Here is a 21,619-nt window from a genome sequence, read left to right as displayed (position 1 = left end):
TGTTCTGAACATCCACGGACCAATTGAGCAATGTGATTGTTAGCTGATAAACACAATTATGCTACTGGGGGTGAAAATGCAGACATACTTAAAATAAACCTGCTCTTTTTTTTGGTGCAGAACCTAGTACCTTTGCCATGATACTGCACAGAACCATATGGGAACAGCACCAAGTTCCCCTCAACTTTCACAGCATACCACTTTTCATGGAGCCTCCACCGTATATCACACCTTAAAGCTCACATCTTGTTACAGGAAATATCTTGTTATTATAGTAGCATGATAAATAACTAAACTGTTAGCACTCAAAAAGCAAGAAAGACATATTTTTAAAATAAATTCACCCATTATAATGCTGAGCTGAAAATTTTTAAGGGGAGGCATTTAAACCAAACCAAACCAGAGAGATCACTTTAGCTAAATCCATGTGTTGCTGGACCTGAGGAAAGGTCAAATCCTATTTTCATCTATAGCAAGAGGACACACAACAGGTTAAAGGCATTGATCGGTTCTAATCATACCGAGCCCATGTGTAATACTGCCTGCCCGTCCAAAAACAAATTAGACAATAGCACTCACTGGTATTTTATAAACACACAAGAAAAGAGGGTTGCTTTATTGAATATACGGAACAAACCTTTCCATCCGGCTATACTGTGCAGCCCCATATTTCTGCATGCACCAAGTAGCGCTATATTGATAACACAATAGCTCAGTTTGGCAAACCTAGGCATTTTCAATGCTCAGCATATGCCAAAACTACCCACTCTCTGTCTCCGACTTTGGTCTCCTTCCAAACAGGTCCCTTTTTTTTTTCGTTACAGCCGGTGCCACGTAGAGAGAGAAGCGTTAGGCTCGAACATGGCCGCAGTCTCCGGCAAGAGCCAAGTCCCAGCATCCTCGCTTCCCCCTTCCAGACAGCAAACAAAATGGCCCGGCAGCGGCCATTTTGTTTGCTCTGGAATGGGAGGGAGAAGGGAAGGGAGGGGAGGCGCACACCAGGAGGGCGGTGTGTGTGTGTGGGGGGTGAGTATAAATTAGACAGGAATCAAAGCTCCGCAGAGATGTACTGCTGCATGCTTGCTTCCTGACGCTGGGGAAGGAACGGCCCATCCAGCCCAGCAGCAGCAGAAGAGAAACGGATCAGGTCCTGAGCTTTCTAACTTGTTATAGATGACTGAGCTAGAATCTGCTGAACTTAAAGAGGTAACACTGCATTTCCAAGGCCAGCTGGGTGCCCCCGCCCCGGCTGTCAGCACAGGCAGGGATTCTACTCAGTCCATCCACCTGGACGGAGGGGACGCCCGGCTTGCTCTGTGTAAAAGCTCCTGATGAGAACACAGCAGGAGAACGGAAACCAACCCGGGAATGTCAAACTCCTGAACTTCCCTGGACAGGAAACTGTGCAAATAACACCCACGTAAGGGCATGGGGCAGGGAGCCCAGAGCAAGCAAAGGGGCCCTCGGGAGAGAGATTCATTGGCAATAGGGACAGTACAACCTATAGACTGGCTCCTTATACGAGCTGCATGGCAGTTGCAGGGGAAAAGGCTTTTCTGGCATTTATTAGCTAAGCTAAGCTTTCCCCCATAAACCTCTTTGTTTCAGATACAGCAGCAATACACAATGGTTTGGCATAGTACCTGCCACTGCTCTGTGCTCCCAGAGCCATGTATTTAGTAACACCCAGCTACCGGAAGCTTCTTGAACTAGGGCCGGATCCTAAGCCCAGTGAAAGCAATGGGATCAGGCCCTCAATGCTTGGTATTAAAGTACCTAACAGTGCTAGTGAACACGTCCACTCGGTAGTGCCCTACACCCCCTGAAGTAGAGGCCCCACATTCCCACTCAGGCACAGGCAAAGGGCCCAGACCTGGGACAGATTCTTTTGGGGCTGGTGGTCTGTTCTGGTGGAATCTGGAGAAGGATCTTTCCCAGGACCTTGCAAGTAATCCAGTGCTTTTGGCGTTCATTAACTTCCCTGCACTCTCCGGGGCTAGAGGGAGCCCGGTCTGACTTAACGGTAGGACTGTGAGGAAGGAAAGGCACTTGTTCCATGCATCAGCCACGCCTCCTTTAATATTCCAGCCTGGTGAGGAGGCAGTAAAAGTGAACTCCCGATGAGATAGCTACCAGGGCGTCAGCCCAGGCACGTGAAATGCTGCTGCCAAGCTAACCCCATGGCAAGGACTGAAGCCGAGGGAGCAGGGGTGGCCCTCGCCCCACTATCCCTCTCACTAGAAGGGAAGTTGGATGCATTCTGAGCACCTGTCCAATGTTACGCTACATACAGGTCCATGGGGAGAGAGCTGGAGCATCACCCCTTTGAATGCATCAAGAAGAAAGAAAAACCAGAAGTGGAGGGTTAAATCATGACTGGGGACGGAGCAGGCTCAGCTGGATTCCCATCTGAAGGGAGGTGGCTGACTCATCTGTCAGCCATTACTATAACCTTTGGGTTTGTCCCCTCCTGTTGCCAGCCCTGTGTCTCATTTAATCCTCCCTGGCAACACCGTCAGCCCCATGCAGAACACCCTAGGGATCAGCCTGCTTTACCAGGCTCCCTGGTCTACTGCCTGGGGACACCACTCACAAACCAGGCTCAGTTAAAGTTTCCCTCCCTTTGGCAGCAGTGGCCTGTAGGGTGGCAGGGGAGAGACAGCTTGTCTATGGGAGACAGGACGAGAGAGGTGCAGAGCGAAGCCCAAACTGGGGTGGGGCACCTCTCCAACATGCCACTAATCTCCGCCCCGGTCAACAGTCTTAGCAGAGAGCCCAGGACTGACCTCACCCTAGGTGTGGATCCTTCCAGGTCGCAAGCCGAGGGCGATTCTGAGACTGACTGGATGAAGAGGACTTTGAGTGGTAGCAAGTGTTGAACCTCCATAGCTTAGAGGTCTTCCATCAACACAAGAAACACAGTGCTTGCCTGACACACCGTGACAAAGACAATGGCCGTGGCCAGCTTCATCTTTCGGGCCCTGCTAGCAAGTGGCAAATGGTTTCTGGCAAAACCCTCTCTGCTTCTATCCATGGCATCGGTGCCCTTACCTCCTGCTCTTGCATTGTAAGGGCCTAAGGACACAATGAGATCTGGTGGCGTCTCGTGCATAGCCCAGTATAAATTCACTCTCAGTCGTTTGGTTTGAAAGATGCAGGACAAATCTATGGGAATCAGGACTGTCCCTCAGGATTTGGGATGGGTGCGAGCCCTGCTCCAACTATCAGCCCCAGCACCCGTTGAAGCAACTGTAAATGCCAAAGCCTGGTGGAGAGACTGAAAACCTTAAAGATGCCATAGCAAAATCCCCAAAGGAAGGGTGTTAATTGGGCATGTCACTTAGTCGCCCAGTGCCTCAGTGTCCCCATCTTTACAATGGGGGTAAAGATACTGATCCACTTTCGCAACGTGCCCCAAGATCTTCAGATGAAAAGTGCGATGCAGGATGTGGGCCAAGTTCTATTATCTTTTTTAAAAAGCCTTCCTCTTTCTACCCTGCTGGTGTTGCAGCATGGCTGTTAAACACCCCTCCCCGCGCCCATTTATATGCTCCTTGCTCGTGCAAACACACCTTCAAGCCCCATCACTGGCTCAGGCACACACTCACACTCCTTCCCTTGTGCAGACACACACACACTAAGGTGGCCAGATGTCCTGATTTTATAGGGACAGTCCCGATATTTGGGGCTTTGACTTACATAGGTGCCTATTACCCCGCACCCCGTCTCAATTTTACACACTTGCTGTCTGATCACCCTAGCACGCACACACCCGTGCATTCAATGTCCCTCACGCATGCATGGACCCTCCTTCTTGCTTGCATCTTTGCTTGTGTATACATGCACACGCCTATAGTGTACATGCACACGGTACCTGGACTAAATTGCACTGACTATGCAACAAGCACTCTGGGGTGGAGTGTGACTCGAGCACTGTTAATTGTCTCTGCCATTCATGCACCATCTCCCTCATGACCCTCATCTCCATCCTCATGGGGGGTAATGCTGCCTGGGAGGCTGCCTCGGTGGCCCCTAGCCCATGTTCTCAGAGAAGGTTGCCTTGCAGACAACGTGTCCTCAGTGTGAACTCTTCCGGGCCCATGCTGCAGCTGTTAAGCTTTTATTTAAAATGAGGCTAAAAATAAAACCTGGTGCAAGTTCCTCATTCATCAGAGATCCGCTGGGTTTGTTTCCCTCTCATGGAGAGCGTGGCAGCAGGGCCAGATGGGAGTGGCTCCGAGCTGCTCCTGTTTGCTAGTGGCAGCAGGGCCAGATGGGAGTGGCTCCGAGCCGCTCCTGTTTGCTAGTGAGCTCTGTGCACCAGGCACGGTAGAGCACCAGGATCACTTGGCTCAAGAGCCCAGAGCCTTCTCTCTAGGCTCAATGCTCTTTGTCCTGCAGGTTGCCTTGGCACTTACCCGGGGGGACTTTTGCACAGTACATTAAATATACTTTGCCCACAATGGCTGGGATTTCAAATGAGCTTCAGTTAGGCATCCAAATCCCACTGAAAGTGTATAGGAGCTGCCTCCTGTTAGTTCCAGTAGGAGCCAGGCCATGGCAATTCACATCAATCCTCTGTGCAGCTAACAGAAGCCCCAGAATATTCTACACGGAGGTAGGCGGTGACTATGTCAGACATCCACCCACGTTTTGAGAGACAAATCAGAGAAACTGAATGGGAAAGGGCTGGGTATGCAAAGCTGCCTGGGGGATCTGGATGTGCAGTTCCAATTAGTTACTGTGGGAGCTGGGATCCAAATCCCTGATTTTCAGCCTTGGTCTTTCCTACTGCAATTGACTGAGGCTAGTGAGATCAGCTGCTCACCATCTCGTGGTCCAGGCTTCGGGCCTCCCCAGCATCAAGATCTCATCCAGAGAACTCTCACAGTGAGGATGTTTGCTGGAGTCCCTCCCAGGCTTATCCAGAGCCCCATGGGCCTTCTGGGACACATCCATAGTCTCTCTTTGCATAGACTTCTTCGATGATCTCTCCCCACAAACACCGTCCACATTGCTTCTGGTTTATGTAATATACAACTTCTGCCCACGTGGACAAGTAACAAAGGGCTTTATTGGTTTCATCAGTGGAAGATGCCTCATGCATCCCCTATGGAAGTGGAGGAACCGGGCTGTTTTCGCCTCACATGGTATGAGTGGGTGGATGCAGAAATAAGTCTTGTTAAACGGATGGAGTTTTCTCTGTCCAGGTTCTTATGGCAGCACCTTTCATTGTAATATTTGAGCAAGCCCCTTCCCCCCCCACAAAAGGGTGTTTAGGAAATCGTAGAATGGCAGCAGATCGTTTGTGAAGAGAAGGCAGAGAAGTAATGTGGTCTATCAGTCTGAGCATGGGACTGGATTGCATTCACCCCATGTCCTATCTGCCACCGACTCACTGGGTGAGTCACCTTGCCTATCGGTGCCTCAGGTTCTTCATCTGGGAGATTAACACCCGCTCCCTGTGGTGCTGGGAATATTAATTAGCTAATGCCCTACAGTGCTTTGAACAAGTAAAGCACTTAAGGTGCTAAATAGCATGAAGCTCTAAACCCAAAACTGGCTTCAAACAAGCTCTAAACCCACTCCCGGAAAAAAAAAAATCAATCTTGTTTTCATTTTTCAAGATCTATTTCCACAACTCTTGAAGCTACTAAGAGCTGCGCCCAGAGCCCATTCTAAGTTACTGAGCCACTGAGCTAGTTCAGAGCCCTCTCCTCTCAGGATCCATCACACGGGAGCCTAGAAATGCAGTTGAGGTTCTTCTTCTCATGGTGGTGGCACTGAGGGTCCATCCCAGCTGGGCACCGAAATCCAGTTCAGGGTCTTCTCCTATGGCCTACAGCCAGAGCCCATTCAACTTGTACATGTGACTTCGCCTCTGAACTATGCCCAGAGCCCATTCTGGATGACTTCCCACTCCCAGCTCCTCCTCTTCCTTCCAGAAAGCTCACAGACTGAGACAGAGCTCCACCAGCTAGAAAGAGTGAGGATCAAGTAACCAGGACACATTCCAAATTGGATTTGGATGCATAGTAGATGTGGATGCTGTAGGTCCAACTTCTTTAGACGTAGGCCTGTGTTGGACACATCAAAAGGGCAATCAGGCATTTTATGCAGCCTCAGACCTGTCTAGACATCTACCCATGATTTCTAATGGGAGCCATGAGATTTACGAATGACAGCTAAAGTCCAGAGTCAAATCTCAGGGGCGAGCTGGGGTCATAACCTAGCTCTGAAGTGACTAAATCAAACACCCGACCACCGTGACTGGGTGTCTTAGCAAGGGCAGGTGGTGGTTGTGAGACTCTTGCATTGATCCTTTCCCAATCATTCCATCTGAATCCGGCACTTCAACATTGCGGAGAAATTCGCCTCCCTGGAGCAGCTGCATATGTGCATCTTAGAAGAGTTTTTGTACACAGGTGGGCGTGGGGTGGAGGGGGGGGGGAAGCTAGTTTTCTATCACAAAGAACTTTTTGCCTGGAGACGCAAGAAAAGGTATTTGTGCCTCGAAGGGAAATCTGCCTTCAAGTGCCTGGCTTGTAGAGTTAGTTAAGGGGTCTAACAGATGCCTCTAATATGTTAATGAAGAAAAGAGATACAGCAGCCTCGATCCTTCCACTGCGAGAAATGGCCATCCACTGATTGATACGGGCTTAACCTTAAGCCATCAAACTGCATTTCCAGTTAAAGAGCTTTCAGGCATTTGCTACACAGGTGTTTAACTCATTAGTTTTCAGCACACTTAGGTGGCCCTTATGAATTTAGCAGTCTCTTTGGGCCAATCCTGGAGCTGGGCCTACGATCATGCAAAGAAATGTCCTAAATGGAACCTCTGAAAGTCAAGATCTCCAGTGGGTTCTGTGTGGCTCTTCCTACACAAGAAGAGACAGATCCTGCCCCAAGGGTCTCCCCATCTAGGCTGGACAAATGTACTGGCCATAGTGGGAGGGATGGATGGAACATGAAGTCATGACCATTTGCCTTGTTGGAGAATTGAGATCAGGCCCTTTAAAAAAAGCCTGATTCTCCTCTCACAGCAGTTATGTAATTCCATGGATTTCAACGGAGTTACTCCTGATTTGAAAGAAATGTATAGGGACAACAATTAAGTCATTTCTATAGGTCAAATTTTCAAACTTCCTAGATTTAAACACCTAACTCCACAGTTGGACAACTAGGCACCCACCCACTGATCCAAAACCCTTTGAACTCAGTGGAAATCTGTCATTGGATCAGCCCTTACGGTTGAATTTTTGAAAGAACTCAGATGCCTAAATGGGAACTAACTAGGAGCCAGATTTTCAAACATACTTAGCTCTTCCTAGCATGACACTATGGCCAGGTTTTCAAAAGAGCCCTGCACCTGAAGTGCTGAGCTCTTCAAAAATCTGGGTCCATGTTTGTGCATGCAAAGTTCTTAAAAATTTAGCCAGTAGTGCCCAAAATAAGTACATAGGGGGACTACCTTTAGCTCCCACTTTGCAACACACATACATACAACATAGCCCCAAAACAGCTGCATTTCTCTTTCCTCTCCATTGTGTCTAACAATCTCATAGATAGAGACTTGTCATTCATATTCTTTGCCAACTCACGGACTCCTGTTCAGTTTTGTCCCATCAGCTGTTTGGACTGCTTTTAACCCGGTGCTTCTTATGTTGTTGATCTTCCATGCCCTTCTGTGTGTCCTGCCATCCTCCAGGATGTCAGCACTGCCCGGAGAATAGGGTGGATCACTTGGGGCTCAGCAGTGGCAGAGCACAGAACAGGGCAGGCCCTACGCAAAGCAAGGACTGTAGCTTTTGTTTGCTTTTATTCATCCCTTGATGACAAATGAGTGCATATCAGAATACACAGAATGATAACATTTAGAATCCAGAGGACACTCCCGTCCAATTTTGAGAGGATTTAAAACAGGTTAAATTTTGGGCCTAGGCTACTAGCATCCCTCGAACACCAAGTGAAATGTTTAATTCATAACAAGTCCCTCAGATTGTTTCCGGTCGAAAATGATGCTGTTGCTCTTCAGTAAGAATTGTGGAACAGTGAGGAAATGTCAGAAGCGCAACGACTTGGGACATTTAAAATGACACTGAGCCTAGAGTGTTGGCTCTTTGGGGAGGAACCGTCTTTGTGTTCTGGGTTTGTACAGCCCCTGGCACAATGGGCGCCTGGTCCGGGACTGCTAGGATGTACTGCACAGCACATAATAAATAATAACGCACTGAAGCATAGCATGATCGAGGGGAGGGGACACAGGGGTAGGAAACAGGACTGGGTACTGCTCTGCCACTGAGTTGCTGGGTGACATTTCAGAAGTCATCATGTTACTGTCCTACTGTACCTCATGGCTGTGTTGTGAAGAATCATTAGCTAATGGGACAGATCCTCCATTAACAATTCACAGCAGCTGAGAAGCTGGCCCAGCAGTTGTAAAAGCACTTTTGACAAGGTACTACATAAAGGCCAAGTTTTTATTATCACGGTAGGGCAAGTTTTTAAAAAACCTGGAGTCCTAAAGATAGGCTCCAAACTCCATTATTTAGGCCTGATGGGAGCTGCTGGCTACTTACTGCTTTTGAAAAGCAGGCCCCTTATTTAGACCCCTGTATAAAGACTTCGGAATCTAACTTTAGGTCCCCCCCCCCTTTTAAAAAGTCTTGGTGATGGACAGCAAGCTTGCATGGGCCTGGGGGATGAACATGATAACATCCTCCACATTGAACTTCTCAGAGAGGAGGAGTCAAGGAGCTACTAGTCAGAAAGCTCAGAGCCTACAACCGTCTTAGACAGGGCACCCCAAAGACATCTCAGTGATCCATAAAGCAGACTCTGATCCCCCTGAATGGGATATCTGCTCGTCCATGGGTAGAGAGGGCATTTTACCCAGGTCGCTACTGCAATTCACAACAGCCATACTATGACTGATGCTGCCGTTCAATTAGCTGTACTTCTCATTAAGCCGTTTCCGAATCGCTGAGCAGCGTCGCTGGCTGGGAGGGGAGGAAGGGACAGCGGTGATGGTCAAGGTGTGGCAGGGTGTCCCGGTTAGTGGTGTCAAGCGGTGCTCGTTAAATGTCCCAGAGTATAAAGCCGGCTTCTGCCTGTGATTGGGGGAAGCACTGCTGATGTGTAAAGACAAACAGATGGGTCAGTTTCACAGGGAGAAATGGGCTCTTCTGTACTCCAGACTCACCAGCTGAAAGATTTCCTCCTAAGTCCACCTCCATGTCTCTGGGCATTCGTCCCCTTCACCTGGAAACCTCATGTCAGATAATTCCCAAAGACGGGCCCGGTTCTGCAGAGCTGAGATCCAGATGGGAAATCCCACAGAGTTCCAGGGCGTTTGGATCCAAGCTTAGGTTTGGGGCCTATCTCAAACATCAGTTTCAAATGCTGCATGCTATGTTCTTCTCTTACTTTGGAGCCTCATTTTATGGCTTTTCCTTCCTCCCTGGATCTCCTAAAGCCTGGGGAGCCGGCTGGATTAACAGGAACAACTCCTTCAGCAAAGAAACCTGCAAAATTCCTGCATCCTGTGGGAATCAGGAAGGTAAAACTGCTCCCATAACAAGTCTGATGTTTCTGTAGCCCCAGGCCGCAGCCCCCTGAAGAATGCAAAAGAGCTACAGATTGTGCTGTCAATTAATATGTTGAGCACAGCTCTGCAGCTGTACAGAGTAAAGCAGGTACCTTGGCAAAGACACAGGAAGCGCTGCATCCTCCACTGAAATGCAACCTCCTCTGGGGTAAAATATAGCAAGCGTTCAACAGGGCACAGCAACCCTGCCCAGTAAAGGAGTCAAGAACCCCTCAAGGTATGGAAACTTCAGAGGGAATCTAAGGGTAGGTGGAATATAACGGATCAGTACTCTAAGGAATAGTCTTACTCTATACAAGGGGAACTTTACTCCTTGCAGGGGCTCAGGAGCTCAGTTTTACAACTCACTCAGCACTGGTGCATTGGTACAGTTCTGCCTCAGAGGGAAGAGCCCCAGCTGCTGAATCCCCAGCCTTGCAGTGCTCTGGGTTTCCTTTGCACACCTCCGGCAGCCACCTACCATCTCGGCCCCAACCTGGCTTCGCTGAAGAGACAGACAAGAGCCCAGCATGCCTGCAGTGCTGGCTGCAAAAAGCAACAAAGATTCTGTTGGCACATATTATTTTACCGTAGTGCCATCTAGCTTGTTTGTTTCCTCGCTAGTGGGCCAGCTGGGCACCCCTGGCGCAAAGGGGAAGCTGAGGTGGATTCCAGGGAACTCCGCTGTGTAAATAGCTGCCGTTAAATCAGCCGCTACAGTCCTCTTTTGCATTTGTTCCTCAATGATTAACTCTGCCTGCTCCAGACCAGCTGCTTGAATGGGAGCCAGCCTGCATTCCAATGGGGCTGCTGGGACTCTCCTCCCGCTGCACACACAGGGTTCTCCTTCCTCCTCCTCCAGAGAGTCCCTTTAAAATGCTCTGTAGACGCCTGCTGCAGGGTTGGTACAATTCCCCCCTATACACACACTCCCCCAAAGTCCTTCCTTCGGGCCCTGTAGCTGAAAGCTTGAGATTCCATGCACGGCCCGAAACTTGCCTATCCCCCCCTCCAGCCCCCAGCTGGCACGGATCATATCCAGAGCTTGTATGCAACGGGTTATATGGGTCCAGCCCAAACCAGGGCAGGGATAAAGGAGTGACGCTCCCCCCTGAATCCTCGGTGGCAATCATGTTATTCCCATGAGTTCTCAGGCCAGCGGAAGTCTAAACCACCTGGCCCATGAAACATCCCACGAGTTCCGTTAGGACCCCATGACCTGGAAAGCCCCTGTGCTTTGGGCAGCTTTGGCTGGGCCGAGCCTGGACACTGCCCATCAGGCAGAGACAATAAATGAGGTGCTCTAATGCATAAACCCTAGGATTGTGGGGGAGGCTGAAGGTCCATGTGGAACAATCTATCAGGCAAGGAGAACCGTTCACTCAGACAAGCCAAAGGGGCAGGGCTGTGCTGCTGTGCAGAGAATCCTGGGAGCCTCTCCCTAAGGATCAATGCATTTTTCACTGCCCAAACCTAGAGTGGTGAGGACAAGGGGAACCTGATGGTGAGCAGCAGGGCAGAGCCAGTCATGAAGCAGTAACTGCGTGGGGACCTCCTACGGTGCTGGTCCTCCCACTGAAAAGACCTTCAGCCATCTGGGCCCAACTCCCTACTCATGTTACAATGCAACACTATCATCACCACCACAAAGGTCTTTTTGAGCAAGTTCCAACTTAAGGCCAGTAAAAGACACAATGATCCAATTGCAAATTCCCTCTTAATTTAAAGAATTTATTATTATCGTTTAGCCACGGTCTGGGAGCTCAAGTCTTATTTTGCTGTTCCCTGTACAGAACACAACAGCTGCGTCCCTTGGCAGAGCCCTGAAGGGCGCTTACAGGGGTGCCAGATGTTTTGCTTAGGACACGTCAGAAATTTCTTGCTCCAGCTCAGATCTCGCGCCTCGCCCTGAGGGCCTGATCCAAAGACCACTGGCGTCAATGGGCGTCTTTCCGTTGACTTCAGCGGGCTTTGGATGAGGTCTCATGACCTCTTCTTGTTAAGAAGAAAAAGGGAGGAGTAGCATTTCATGCAGCTTGGGAAATTAATGGCCCTGCCCCTGGGCTGTATTTGTAACAATAATCTGCTGGGGAGAATGGAGAAGCTAAAGAGGCCCCTTCTCGTTATCGTTAAAGAGTCAGATCTTCTGATGTTGTAAACTGGCCTAGCTCCATTGACTTCAACTGAGGCCCGGTCTACACTAAAAAGTTACGTCAACCAAGCCACGTCGCTCAGGGATGTGTGAAAAGTCCACACCCCAAGTGACGTAATTAAGCCGACCTAACTGCCGGTGCAGACAGCACTCAGTCAATGGAAGAAGTCTTCCATCAACCTAGCTCCTGCCTCTTGGGGAGCTGGATTAACTATGCCGACAGGAGAACCCCTCCTGTTGGTGTAGGCTGTGTTTACAGGGACCTGCTGCCGTGGCGCAGCTGTGCTGCTGTAGCATTTCAAGTGTAGACAAGCCCTGCACTAGGCTGATTTAGATCAGGTCCTCAGCTGTCACAAGAAATCCTGTTTGGGGCCCGATCCTGAGAACTCCTAAGCAGCCCCAGCTCCTGCTCAGATTAGCATCAAGCCTTGACTGCCAAATGTATCTGAGGCGAAACCCAATGGCCTGTTTTTCAGAGGGGCTGGACATCTGCAGCTTTCATTGCCTTCAGCTGGATTTATGGGCACTCAGTGCTTATGCAAATCAGGCCTCGGGAATGGACTATCATCCTTTGAGTTGAATGCATTATTTCTAGGATCACGTTTACATGGACGTCATCAGCACCCAAGTCACCACCCACATCACTTCTAAAGAGACTCCTATCGGAGGGCATCTCAAAAAGCAAAACAGTCCATCTTGTGTCCCTTCAGATCATTGAACTAATGGGGAAACCAAGGCTTTAAAAAGTTATGATGTATTAATTGCCTGTCGTATGCTCAGCACTGTACAGAATATGGCTTATGGGCCAGATTGACAATGGGAGTTAGCCACCTTGATGCTTTTGAAAATCTAACTAGGCAGCTCTCTGCATCTTTAGGGGCCTAAATATCTTTAAAAATTTGGTCTTACGTGACTTATCCATAGTCATGCAGCACTTGGCAAAATGGAGTCCCAACTGTGCTACTGTAATAAAAATGATACATTACCGGGAGAGGAACCCAGGAGTCCTGGCACCCAATCACCTTATTCTACTAGTCCCCAGTGGCTCACTAACTGGTTCACATGCAAGGAGACCAGAAAAGCATTTCTCTTTCCTTCCTCAGTTGGATATTTCAATGCTACCTTAAAGAAGGGGTTAGATTTTCTTACACATTTTGACAGGGTGGGCCTGAGGTGGAGAAGGGGATTGTTTCACACTCACGTCCCACTCGGGAGCAGGCGGTGAGCATTCTGCTGGTAGCAGGTGACAATCCGGAAGTGAAAAAGGAGATTTTCAGAGCCCGGTTTGTGTCTCTGTAGGAATGCAAAAGGGGAGACAAAACCTAGGGGAGCCTCTATTTATGTTCTGGTTAAGAGAGCAGCAGCGCTGGGGAACCCGGGCCCAGGTGTTTAGTATTCAGCAGGCATGCTCCTTAAAAGAAAAACCAGAGGCCAATTTTAAGATCTCACTGTACATCCATGCATCACACATGGCAGGGGCTTTCTGGGAGATGTATGGTGGGGGAAATGGATGTCCCTACTGCTTACAAACATTTCCAGAAAGAGTTCAGGAGGGAGGGAGGCACGGGGCGGGGGGGGGAAATCTGTTGCTCTCACTGAAACAATCTGCTTTTGTTGAGTACGAAACAGGCCTAAATTAAGTTTGACATAAAGAGGCCAGATTTTTAGAGGCCGGGCCAAAACCCTGAGCTGCGTTAAGCCAGAGTCTGAGGTGGAATTGCTCTGGATTTACACCGATTGCCAGGGAGGACAGGGTGTAGTCGCAAAAAGGGAGGAGCGGTCCAGGGAGAGGCAAAGTGTGTGCTCCGCAAAGTGCCCTCTGTAATCCTGCCCAGCATTCCCGGATGCCTCAGTAATATGGGCAGATTCCGCTCAATAAAGCCCCGTCCAGATCCATCTCCAAGGGCCACAACCGTGCTCCAGAAACCATCCCTCCCGCACGCCTCGCTCTCCCTCGCACCTTCTCTTGGCACCTGAACAATCTCTGAGACACCTCTGGGCGACACAACTGGGCAAACCAGAGAAAGATCCCCAGACACATCCCACCCCGCTGGGACCTCGTGCCCGGTGAGGCCCCTCTGAATCTCCGCCAAGCAAGCCAAAGGGATGAAAAACGAGCCAGCTTCTAAACAGTTAAACGCATTACAAAATGAAGAGAGAGGATCCAGCCATTTTATTTCCCTCCATCTCCCTCACTCCAGATTAAAATCCCCCCCCCCCAAAATATTCTCCCCCTCTGCCCCAGCCTGTGCTAGATTCCCTCCACCCCACCCCGCACGATGGAAAAGGAGCACGCACCCAGGGGTCGGCTCGGCATTGTAAGCTTCCACCACGTTAGCTGCGGCTGCCATGTTGAATGGCAAATCCGACATGATTCAACATTTTCCCTCTGCGTTGCATAGGGTGGCGAAAAGAAACACACACCCAGCCCCAAAGCGACTCTTAAGAGCTGCAAATGGCCCAATCTGCAGGTGGAAGGGAAAGGGAGGCCAGAGGAAAACGATAATTGAATCCTGGTTCAAATATATGTTTTTTAAAAGTCAGATGTTTTAGCGCCCAGGACCGAAGGAGCAAAAGGAAGAGGAGGGGTGAGGGTTGCAGCAACAACAAAGCGACTGAGCATTTGGACAAATGAAACGTTATTTAAAATTTAAAAAAAAAAAAAATAAATGTAAGAGCTAGGTTTGATTTCGTACCAAGCCAGCGAGAGAGACGCACCGTGGAGGAGAATAGTTTGGTTGTTGAAGTAGCCACTGGATTTAGCTCCGCTTTTCCGGACAATCATCGGGGAAGGATCCTTTTTTCGAGAAAGGCCAGTTTGAGGGAGGCAGCTTTCTCCCCCCCTCCTCTCTCTCTCCCCTTTCCTTCTCCTAACAGCTCGGCGCTAAGAAATGGGTGGTGCCTGCATGCCAGGCTTCATCCAAACGAGACGCCAAAGGCCGAGGAGAGGCTGGCACAAAGGGACGCTGGCAGGAATTCCAGCACTCAGGAGCTGCCTTTCCTTGTGCCCTTGGGACAATCCCTCTTTATTACGTAGCTCGGATTTAAAAACCAAAAAAAAAAAAAACCACCCGTTCTGGTCTGAAAAGTTACCCAAGCCCAATCAAAAACAACCCAAAGGACAAAAACTTCCTTTAGATCAACACAGGTTACACAAAAGGCCAGTTTTTACCTCCCTCCCCCCCCACCGCCCTGACCTCCCCAGCATGCCAGCCCAACATCCGCGTGAAAATAAATCCTGGTTCCCTCCTTCCTGGTTTTCAGGAGGTGGCGGGGTCCTTTAGCAGGAGTGAGAGCGAGACACACCCAAAGAGAGAGAGAGAGATCTATAGCGAAAAACCTTACCGCAGAGGAAGAATCAGTTTTTGCTGTCTTTAAGTACCTGGGGCTGTGCCGATAATAAAAGGGGGTTAAGAAGTGGGGGTAGGGGGCGGGGGGCAGATGGGGGCTGGTAATGCAGCTGGGGAGATGCCAAAAAAAGCAGAACAAAACACGTTTTAGTTTTGTCTGCACCAGCCTGCGACAGTGAGCAAGCGAGCGAGCGAGATGCACAGTGAAAACGCTGCTGAGCTCGGAAACGGGCCTACAGCCACTTTGGAAGCCTCGGCAATAATTCTCTCCCTTCCTCGCATTCACCCTGCCCACTCTGGCTCGGCTGCCAAGTCGGAGAGTTGGCACGGCTTCCCAGGCAGCGCGGAACAAAGCCGTCACCCATCCCTGAACAGGCGCTGACGGCAGGCTAAGTGACAGGCGCATCTTCTGCATGTTAATCCAAGGGGTGAGGAGGAGAGAGCAAAATCCACCGGCTCCCCCGCCACCGGCCACTCCTTTCCAACCCGAGCCCCGGTGGGCCCCGTGCACCGTCCGCAAGGCAGGAGCCCTGGAGAAACAGAGCTGGCCCGGCAAGTCAAACAAACAAGCAAGCAAGCGCAGGATTTAAATACAAACCACCGCCCGACCCAGCAGCACCCTGGCAAACAAGGCCGCTCGGCATCTGCTGTACCTGTTCCCGCTGCCTTCATCTCGCCTTGGAACCGTGACAAGAGAGAAGCGTCGCCTCTGGTGGGCTCTCGCAGCCTCGGGTCTGCAACCCTGTGCAGGAAGTTGGCACCGATCCCAGGTAGGACTTTACTCCCACATCCCCCCCCCCCCCCCCCGCCTCCCGCGTCTTTCTCTCCCCTCCCCTCCTCCACCCACCCTATTCCTTGGCAAATCCCCCCCCCCATTCTTAACTTACTCCCCCCCGCCCCTGGCTGCATGGGCGCAGGGCACGCTAGCGACCAGACACATTCAATGCCCTTCAGAGCACCAGCCAAGAAACACGCACACACCCCTTAAGGGTGACCCGGGCAGCACAGAGAAAGCAGCTGGCTCCCCTAAACGCCTGTTTTGACACGAGGGTTGGGTTGGGTGGGTCGGGGCGGGAGGTTTGGCGGGGGGGGGGGGGGTTGTTTTGGGTTTTTTTGTGCTTGGCAGACCGGTCCAAACACGAGGGGAAGAGAGGGAAAAAAAAAATTAAAGCCCCGACTCTGTCCAGGACAATCAGAAGGGAAGGTGGAGATTAGTGCAACTCCCAGATCACAACCCTCCCTCCCAGCTTCCCCCACATCCATTCACCCCCCCCCTTGTCTTTTTTAATATTCCCAGCGCCTGCATTATTCCAGTCCACAAGCGGGAAGGAGTTTACAGTACAGACTCTCTCTTGAGGCTGCCAGCAGGAAAGAGAGGGAGTTCTCACAATCGAACAGCGAGAAGAGCAAGGAGAAATTAACATCCAATTAGCGCCGTGTTTAACGAGGGAGACAGAGACAGCCGTTGTTTTATTGCCCTGTTCTTTTCATTCGGATCTGACAGGCAGCGCGGCAGGCACCCCCGGCTGCAGTGACGTCATTTTCCCCCCCTTTTTCCTCCAACAAGTTTCCCAGAGGTGGATCGTCAACTCAGCTGGGGAAATTCGTTACTTTCTTGCATTAAAAATTATTCTCCCTCCTCCCCACCCCAAAAAAACGAACAAAAAAACCCATCTCCCTTCGTTCTTGTAAAAGCCAATCCAGGAGACTATTTCTCTGCGTGTCTGTCTCGCTCGCTTGTTTTCCTGCTCTGAGACAGCTCTCTCAGCTTGTAAAAGTTTGAGCCATGTGACACTCCACCCAGCCTCCTTTGGCAGCGTGACAAGAACCGCTTTGGTGTATCAAAGAGAACAGGCAGCTTTTAAGGAAGAAACTCGATTCAGAAAGATTAAAGAATTATGATGTTTTAATCAAGGGAGAGAGAGAGGTTGGGGAGGGAAAACTGCTCATTGCATCTGGATCAACAGGAGCGGCCTTCACAAAAGGCTGTGGCAGCAGAATAGACAGCAGGAGTGTTTGAGGAGGTGGTGGTGGGGGGGGGGGTTTGAAGCAGAAGTGGGAGAGACTTATTTAACAGTTCCAAGCTCATCATTTTCCCCTCCTCCCGCCCCCCCTCCTTTAGGCTGCTGTGAAGAAAGGCCGGGGAGCGAGCGTCACATTTTCAAGGGCTTCACCATCTCTTGTGGAATCCTGCAACCTGTCACAAAACTCTCATGAGACATTTCCATCTCCAGAGAGGCAGGGACAGAGAAACACACTGCCCAGCACACGTACAAACCTCAGTGAGCTTCGCATCTGGGAAGATAGGGCTGCCTTTGCGTCTCCTCCACATCCCAGCTCCCCCTTCCCAAGGCGCAGAGCAGATTCGTCGCCACTTTCACAAATGACAAAAGGACTGGCTCCTTATAATCATCCGTTAAACCTTCTCAAAACTCTACACACTTTGCCACTTCAAAGCTGGCCTTTCTCAGCAGGAACAATGGGACTGGGTGAGTCTAACAGGAACCACCCGGCTTGGTGTTACTTGTTTCGGGTGGTTTCCCTCCAACACTAGCACGGGGATGTATTTTGCCCCCTGATTCCAAAACTGGGCTTACCAACTCTGACAGAGAAACCAGCCACCCTCCCCCCAGGACACCTGAGCTGTGCCCCAGCTCCAACAGGCTTAAGCGACAGAATCCCAGGTTTCCAGTCCTACTTTGTATGAGCTTTAAAGGTCTGTTCTACACTGCACGGTTAAGTCAACACAAGGCAGCTTACATTGACCTAGTTGTGGATGTGTCATTCAGAAGATCAGTCTCTTCTAGATGACTGGCCCCTTGGGCAGTTGCTTAAGACAGATCTTGTTAAGAACATAAGAACGGCCATATTGAGTCCATCTAGCCCAGCGTGCTGTCTTCTGACAGTGGTCAATGCCAGGTGCTTCAAGGGAATGAACAGAACAGGTCATCATCAAGTGATCCATCCCATTGCCCATTCCCAGCTTCTAGCAAAGAGGGGCGAGGGACACCTCTAGGGACATGGCTAATAGCCATGGATGGACCTGGCTATTAGCGGACATGGCTAATAGCCATGGATAGACCTATCCTCCATGAATTTATCTAGTTCTTTTTGAACTCTGTTATAGGCTTAGCCTTCACAACGTCCTCTGGCAAGGAGCACCACAGGTTGACTGTGCGTGGTGTGAAGAAATACTTCCTTTTGTTTGTTTTAAACCTGCTATTAATTTAATTGGGTGACCCCTAGTTCTTGTGTTTTGAGGAGGAGTAAATAACACTTCTTTATTTACTTTCTCCACACTACTCATGATTTTACTCTATTGTATCCCCCCTTAGTCATCTCTTTCCCAAGCTGAAAAGTCCCAGTCTTATTTACTCTCTCCTGGTTGTGCTATATAAACACAACTCCACGCCTGCAAGATGCTGAGCATCTAGAACTCACACCAGAGCCAACGGGAAGTAAGGGTACTCAGCAGCTCATAAACAGTGACTGCAATGTCGGGGGGGGAGGGGGGGGGGGGAGATGTCTATACATCCCTGGGTTTTTAAGGGAATTCCAGTGAGGTGGAAGGGCATCAGCAATGAGTCAACCAAGCTTCCTGTTATAGAGGGGATCAGAAAGAACCCAGGCTGCTGGCCTCAAACAGGAGGGACAACGGAGGAATTAAGCACTAATGCCTGTAAATTAGCACTTCAAGCCTCTTCAAAGGCTCTTCCACCAGCCGGCCATCCAAGGAAAGCCACATACCCTTCTGATTGCAAGGAGCACTTAGGGTGTGGCCCCATCTTGTCAACATCCCGCTGCCACCCAAGGGTACTCTCTTGGGGAGGCCTCTCCTCACTCTGCTGACTAGCACTACGATTACACCTGTACATCTGATGCATAAGCCCCAGCGAACCAGGGATTTGCACACTCACAGGTCGAGAGGAGCTTCGTCTCCTCTCGAGTCAGTGACTGTGCTGTTCTGGACCACAAGCTCTTTGAGATGGTGGCCGCTTCACGCTTTGTTGCGATTTGGATTAGGGGGTGAGAAGGCCCCATGGGGAAGATGAATTAGATGTGATTTGGTAAGATCGCCCTGATAGGATTCAGTGCCTGAAAAAAGCCCTGGGACTGGATGCTCAAAAATGTCCTCTCTACCTCTCTCCCACCCATCCAAGCTGTCTTCCACTCCTGTCTAGGCCCTGCCATCACTTTCCCCACTCCCTCCTCCTAGGTTCCAAGCACCTTCTCTTCTACCAGCTACCCTTCCCCATATCCAGGGTGAGATTCTGGCTCAGATCCTCAAAAGGTATTTAGATGCCTAAATCCCATTGATTTCAATAGGAGTTACGTGCCTACAACTTCAAGGATCTGGGCCTTTGTCCCCATCATATACTGAATCCGATCCCCATATACATACCCTGACCCAGTTATGCCCCAGGATCCAGTCATTCTGCCCGACTAGCAATGAGATCCAGTTCCATCTCCCCTTCGCAGCCCCTCCGCTGTGGATTTTCTTTCCCACACAACATGAGCACCCAAAATGCGGCTGGTTCATGCCTGCTTTTGCTTCCCCTTCATGAACAGCACCTTACAATAGTGCGCGCTCTGGGAGCTGCTGGAATCATAACAGGCAAGGTCAAGCACAAACTGACCAGGATCACTGCTGCCTAAGCTCCACCCTCCTCCGCAAGGCACAGCATCCTAAGTCACCCTTACAGCAGAAGAGGAGGTCTCTGGGCTCCTCATGCCTAACAAGCCATTTTGCGGACAGGTGCTGGGATAGCGCCAGACACAGCCAAGCCCCCTCTGTTGTTCCCAAGTAGGAAGGATTAAAGCCTGGTGACCCCGCCCCCTCAAAAGCAGGAATCAGCTGCTCTTTGCCTACATGTAGCTTGTGTGGGAGGGGAGAAAGCAAACATTTCTATCAGCATTAAGGACATACTCTGCAGGCACGTGCCTGGGGGCTGCAGCAGGCATGGCTCTGCAGCTAGCTGGGGACCCACGAGAACCCTCCGTGCACGGAGTGTGGCGGCATCTTCCTTTCTCCTCAGGCACTTTGATACCACTGCAATGGGCCCACCAGAACCACTTCGATTTCCCTTCACGCAGCCCTGCAGGCAGGAAAGAGCCTTTGTGTGCATGAGAATCTTCTTGGACTCTCTTAGCAAAAGGGAGGCTGTGACAGGTCACAAGGGAGCAGGGCTGTGGGAAGGGAAAAGGAAGTGAAACGAGGCAATTGTAGTAGGGCTGGAATCAGACACCAGCCATTATACGTGGGGCTTTCATAGCTTCCCTGTGCTTAAATGAAAACCTCAGGCTGGTTTGACACCATCTCGGTGAAGTGGAATCCACACTAACAGAAGCCCAGCTCAAAGAGGCTCATCAGAGCTTGCTTGTAACTAGTGCAACAAAGCTGTGATCACCTAGGACTTTATGGCAGCCATGCAGAGCATCACAGGGAGAGAACTCAGCCTCCCACTGCAAAAGCCAGAGGCCCTTACCACTTAGGAGAATCCCTGTTAGCAGTACAAGGCCTATGACACATGGCTGGGCAGGGCTAACTCCATCCACTAGACACTAGCCAGTGTGTTATTCTTTATTCTTGAGCAATCCTTTCCTGCTGAATGTTCAAACCAAAACAAATTTGAAGGGTAGTTAGCTACAAGGATTCCGTTGCAAGAGGAAAGTTAAGTGCAACCCTACTCCACCTTTTGCTTTCTTAGTGTGTGTGTGTGTGTGTGTGTGTGTGAGAGAGAGAGAGATCTCAATCATGAAGCCCTGTTTCTGGCCTCTCTCCTTCCTAAACACTTGAGAGCTGATAAACCCAATCTCGCTTCCTAGCTAAAAGGCTTTTGATAACAGCTGAGCAGCAACAGAAAGAGCAGGCGAGCCACACCCTTCAGATATCCAGGTAAAAGGTGAGAGAAGAGAGTCACTATTCAAACACTGGCTGCTCATTTACCCAGTAGGTGGGAAAGAGAGAACATCAAACTCTGACACAGGTTCTCATAGGTACCCGTTCTCTGTACTGATGTCGCTGGGGAACTGGGCATCTTTATGTAGCTATAGCGTCACCTCCAATCCCCACTTTGCAACTGGCTCTGCCCTCTCCAGAAGGGACTGACACCTAAACTCTTCCAGTGTTTGGAATCCCAGGCCCAGATCACCAAAGGTATTTTAGACTCCTAAATTTGATTCAGGTGTATCAGACTCATTTTACTGAACCTGTACTCGGCCTAGTCAGTTTCCTATGGGGCAAGGTTGGCCCAGAATCATAGAAATGCAAGGACTGGAAGGGACCTAGAGGGTCATCTAGTCCACCTCCCTGCATTGAAAGCAAGACTGTGTATACCTAGACTACTCACATCAGTCGCTGAAAGGCTTAACAGAAGGAATCTGAATTTCCAGAAGTCACTCCCCTTTGGAATAACACTGATTGACCTTAAATAAGGAACCTTCAGATGACTGGAAAGCTGACAGAGCTGGGGTTTAATAATAAATGAATGCACCACATTAAAGACAATGATGAAACTCCGAAAGCCCAAG

General features: G+C 50.0%; 1 long non-coding RNA gene across 1 annotated transcript; it reads left to right on the top strand.

The window, feature by feature from the left end:
• Positions 1–15,192: 15,192 nt before the first annotated feature.
• LOC125624967 (uncharacterized) lies at positions 15,193–21,618 on the top strand. Its single transcript, XR_007353441.2, has 2 exons — positions 15,193–15,858; positions 16,386–21,618. It is a non-coding gene; the product is annotated as an uncharacterized LOC125624967 (long non-coding RNA).
• Position 21,619: the final 1 nt, after the last annotated feature.

The sequence above is a fragment of the Caretta caretta genome, chromosome 21, assembly GCF_965140235.1.
Source record: "Caretta caretta isolate rCarCar2 chromosome 21, rCarCar1.hap1, whole genome shotgun sequence".
NCBI lineage: Eukaryota > Metazoa > Chordata > Testudines > Cheloniidae > Caretta > Caretta caretta.
Note: the sequence above shows the minus strand (reverse complement) of the source record. Positions and strands in the feature narration are given on the sequence as shown.